Below are 5,984 nucleotides of genomic sequence, written 5' to 3' on the forward strand. Positions count from 1 at the left end.
GTCAATCAACTCACTTTTCTTTTGTGTCTTAGATAGACAGCTTTGGAATCATCCATACAGTACGGACAAGCGTGCACGCCAGATGTACTCCACTCTGACATCATCGAATAAGTTGGAAAGTCGCTAATTGTCCCCATCAAAGCCGCACGAAGCTGAAAGTTCTCCATCTTGGATTGTTAAGACCGGGGACGATCACCATGAAGAACATATATTGTTTCTTCATGCACATCAAGGGTGGAAGATTATATGGAGTTAATATTACGGGCCAACATGAATATTGTTGTCCTGAGCTGCCAAATGGGTTGAAACCATCTGTACATAACCCTAGTCTCACATTTCTTTTCTCCCTAGAAAAATCCGGATGGGTCGCGTTGAATGTGAACCAGGCTTCACTGTTTGAGGGGTGACACATCTCTCCATCTTCAGAACAATGCTCCGCCGGTAGTCGCAGAAGCATACAACCGTTGTAGCGTAGGATCGAGGGGAAAGTAGTGGAACTTCTTTCTAGGGGTCTTATCTGTTATCCATCTAGAAACCCCATAATCATCACATTGTGTCATACTCGCTGTGGGGCCCCAATAAATCATACACCCATTAATACAACAATCAATATTCTCTACCGACAATCCAAGAGCCGAAATTTGTTTCTTCGTATCATAAAAACTGGATGTCATCCGATTATCTTTCGGTAATAATTCAATAATCAATTGACAGATTTTATCGTAAAGTCTCTCGGGAATACGAAAGTCCGTCTTCAGACTCGCCATCCTTCCTGTTACCGACATGTGAGTAAGAGTTTCGCAACCAGGGTACAGAGGTAAGTTGGCAGCTTTTAACATTTCAATGAATTGTCTTGATTGGGGGTTCAAATCTTATTCATATGTAAGGGCGAGTGTGGTACATTAGCGAGGACATTGTCACAATAAGGTAGAAAATGATGATTACCAAGAAAATTACTCGTTGATGCATCGTACACCATTTGTGCATACGGATTTTGAATTGTGTTCTGCTATTGGTCTACCGAAGCAAACACATTAATTGGTGCACCTTCAGAACATTTATGCATGTACTAATCGTAGTAATTTTCAACAAAGCCCTTCTTTAACAAATGATCTCTAACTACTTCTAGAGCAAACAACCTACGGTTATCACACCGTTTACACGGACATCTAACCTCATCAGGATTTGTTTTTTCTATGCAAATTGTGTAAATTCTTCGATCCCTTCTAAATATCTAATATTATAAACTCCTTTACAACTTCTCTTATACATCCAACTTCTTTCACTACGTAAGTCCATTACTCTGCGAAATAATTATCACGTAAAATATTAAAACACAAAAAAAAACTGACAAGTCGATGTTTGGTCAGTAAATTAAAAGTTGAGCCCAATAAATAATCTTGTTAGAGCATCTTTGACTCAATTTCAAATTTTGAATTTAACAATTCCTACTAACTTGCGACTAAATACTGGTCAGGGTCTGGTCGGTAATGCATTAAAATTTTTTTTAAGCTTTTAGGACTGCCATTTTTACGTAAAAATTAAAAGTACTAAATTGTAACAAACTCAATTTTGTAACCTCAATTATCCAATTAATTATCCTTTATATCCGATTTAAAATTTCTTAATTACCCGATTACCAAAATCAAACCGCCAAAATCCCTAAAACCTTATTATCATTTTCAAATAGCCCAAAAAGCTTAGTTATTATTTATATTACGAGAATTGTTACATTTTAAAATCGTTTTACGATTTAATTAACCTCTACGTTTTAAACTCGTTTTCCACAACAATTTGCATAATGATTATTTAATAACTCAAACAACTTTAATTTTCATCAAAAATCCTTTTATACGTCTAAGAAATTATTTATTATTTCATGTTATAAATTTATTTATTTATTTATTTTACGATTTCGTCAAAACGTTGCGTTTTAAGTTTTTTTTTTTAACGAAACTTTGTTAAATTATTTTTTTTCGACTTAATAACTTTGATTTATATGTTTTGAAACAAATTATATTTATGAATATTATTATCAACTTTAAAGTGTATTTTTAGCTAATTGTGAATACAAACTAAGCTAAATTTCAATACCAAACCTTAAGGAAACTTACCCATTATTTTGATGTACACCTACTAGCATCAAAATAGGATAAATTTAAGCTAAAAATCAGCTCCAAACAGCCCCTACAACCAACCCTCTCTTCCCCTAAGAAAAACATCATCATTTCATTATATCTTCACTTACACAAGCCACCTAAAGGTTCTTACACCTATCCTAGCTTACCTAGACTTGCATGCACCACCATTAGTCCATTTTTAAGCAAGATAAACCCCCCAAATCAGCCCCTACAAGCTTATTTTATTCCCTCCCCATGTCCCTTTGATTTTTACTCATCCTTCCTCCTTAATGCACACTTAAACACATTCCTAATTTTCCTTATTTTTTTTCTTATGTTCTTTATGTTTTTAGTTGAAGAATCCCTTGAAGAACAAGCTTAACATCATCCATTTTCAAGTCAAGTTCATCAAGATTTTCTCTCTTAAGGTAAGGTTTGTTCATTTAAAAAAAAAAAGAAGGGATGAATTTTTACCCATCACCTTACTAACTTGAGTTTTGTTTAAATAGGTTGAGAAGTATTTTTTTTTTCTCTTTCAAGCTTGGATTATTATTTTTCAAGAACTATTTTGGGAGATTATCATTCTTGGAGCTTCTTGAAGAATATATTATTTTGGGAGCATTTTCTAATTTTGTTCTATAGGTCTTAGTACCACTTTATAGCTAAAATGGTACACACTCTTAACTTTCTTACTATGTGGCATTTATATTATATCTACTTGAATATGTGAAAGATATGACAATATATTAGATTGATTTAATTTTATCTTGCATGTTCACTCAAAGTAAGAATACTACATTTTTTTTGTGTTAAAACTAAAAATAAAGTGTTTATTATAAGTTTAAGTATATGCATGTTATAAATTGAAAAGTTATGATGTTTTATATATAATAATGTTAGAAATGTTATTTACATGTTTATATTATAAATATTCAAGTATTGTGATTATTACCCGAAATTGGTATTAAATTAAAGTCATGAAAGAAAAATATATAAATCTGAAAAAATTTCATTTATATTATTATTGATGGATATATATATATATATATATATATATATATATATATATATATATATATATATATATATATATATATATATATATATATATATATTTAATTATGTGTATTTTTACTTTATTGTTCATGCATGTAAATTTTATGAATTTCTATTATGTAAAAATACGTAAAAACGGTGTTTTGTGATGTTTTTGTGAAGTTCTTGTTGTGAATAAATTTTGTGTGGGCTTCGGAACTTTAGGAGTATATTTTTATGAACTTTACAGTAGTTAAAAGTTAAAAAATCATTTAGTTTCATTTTCATAAAATAATTTCATTAAAATGGTTAATTATGAAATTTTAAGTAATAAAATATGTTCTAATATATTAAAAGGGGTTAAATATATTATTAATGGATAAATTAGTTAATAAAGTCATATTATTATGTCTCCTACAAGTTTGAACCAGAATATAAACTTTTGGTATTTTTTTTATAAATTTTTACTAAGTGTTGGCTACTTACCAAAAAGACACAAAAATGTTAAAATATGAAATAAATACTAAATGGACTATTTTGGACTTGAAATTTTTATGAGACTCTTATATGGATAGTAGGTTTGGAATTTGATCATTGGATAAGCTTATACGACCATCTATTGACCCTTGTGAATTTTAAATAAAACGGTAAATCCAAAACCGATAAAATATAAAATAAATATTAAACGGATTATTTTGGACTTGAAATTTTTATGAAACACTCTCATGTATAGTAGGATTATATGAGAATCCTTGGACAAACTTTCGTGGACATTTAGGGACATTAATAATTTTATGTTGGTTTATCGGTAAATTGGCCAAACAATTTAGTTAAAATGCATAGGCTCATTTTAATTGAACTTTCTGGTCCAAAACTAACTTCATATAGCATCTGGACATCTAATATATTTTTCAAAATATTTTTATTGGTTATTATGAATTTTTAATTAATTTATATGTTTAATCGATAAAAATTCCTTATTAAATATTACGAAAATTTTTCTTTAAGTTCTATAAGTTTATATAGTCTTGTAAAGAATTAAATACCCCCTAGAACCTTGTCATAATTTCTGAACTTTTTTATGGTAATCTCTTAATTATCGAATTAGCAAATATGTTGGCTTTTCCTTTAAAGGATGTTGACTTGGAGTTTGACTAGACTAGGGTTGACTTATAGCAATGTGAAATAAATAACATGGAGTCTTGTTTGAAATTATGTGCACTTGGATGAATGACTCTGATAGTAAGGAAATATCGAACCACGGACCGGCGTGTAATCCGGCGCCCGTGTTTCCCGGCACGTAGAAATGCGGCGTTAGACAGGGGGTCCGAGAGAGTCCCATCCTGTAGAAGCTCGAGCATAAAAATTGGTGGAGTGACGGCTTCCACCATAGTTAGAGTGTTGAACATGTTCCTCCTCTAGCCAGACCCTTACATATATCAGATAGTCATTATTATGTGTGTTGTGCAAATGTGATTTTTGGGTCTAAGTAGAACCATTGGATGAACCTTATAGTTACCAAGTGTAGGTGACTGTAGCCAATACGTTATTTACATTCGTGTGATAAATGTAAAAATTGTTGAAAATATTCCAGAATTGAAAATGAGAAACGAGAATCGAGGAACTTAAAATCAAGGCTTGCAATGTACTTTTGCATATCTCGTGAACATATTATGATTGTCATATTATTATATTGTTGAGGAGTTTGTACTCGGCGTTGGGCGCTGATTCCGATTAAAACGGTTGTCATCCGTATCATGGATGGCAGTATTTTGCAGGAAGGTTTAGCTTTCGATCCAGGCCACAACATTTACTATATATCGAGAACTTAGCTACTTATTGTACCTTTCATGATGACTTGATTATGATGTATCTCTTTTCTATTTTGAGCAAACAATATTTCTTATCAGATGTAATATTTTACTATTTTATTTTAAAGAATTTTAGCTAGTATGATTTGAATTTTTTTAACAGTTCGACATTTGAGACTTCGGCAACATTATTGTATTAGACATCATTATTATTATTATTATTATTATTATTATTATTATTATTATTATTATTATTATTATTATTATTATTATTATTATTAAATGTTAATATTGTATCGAGAATGACGCTACTCTTACATAAATAGAAATAGTAGTTTTTCTTAAATATATCCTCGTATGTAATATAAAAAAGTGGAAATGATAAATATATGTTTCTCAAATCTAACGAAATTAAGCATCGTAAATTTTACTTATTGGTTTTGTTGCAACATCAAATTTTACTAAAAATAATTTGCGAATCAGAGCTTCAAAACTGTGCTCTTGTACGAATTACAACCTTAAAAAATAAACATAGAGGTCGTAATTAAACCAAGAACGCAGTTTGAAGCTCCAACTCACAAATAATTCTTTTACTAATTTTAGTAAGATTTAATTGTTACAACTTAACGTATGTAAATAATACGATGCTCAATTTCATTAGATTTGAGAAAAATATTTTACTAATTTCTAACACATTTTTATAGTACATACAAGAATATAATTAAGAAAAACTACTATTTCTGGTGAATACTTATAATTATTACAAAAAAATGACCGCACCTAAAAGCTTATTATAATTTTTTTTTCAAAGTAAATACAAAATATAACATAACAAAATAAATATTGCATATAACTAAAATTAAATTAATGAAAATATAATTAAAATTAATGAAGGGATAAATAATGTAATTAACTAGAAAAAAATATACCTTAATAGTGTTAAGAATACTTGTTAATTTTGAGAGATAATGTAAATATAATAATTTTATATGAAAGAAATTAAAGTATTTAAGAGAAA

The sequence above is a fragment of the Amaranthus tricolor genome, chromosome 14 (assembly GCF_026212465.1).
Source record: "Amaranthus tricolor cultivar Red isolate AtriRed21 chromosome 14, ASM2621246v1, whole genome shotgun sequence".
Lineage (NCBI taxonomy): Eukaryota > Viridiplantae > Streptophyta > Magnoliopsida > Caryophyllales > Amaranthaceae > Amaranthus > Amaranthus tricolor.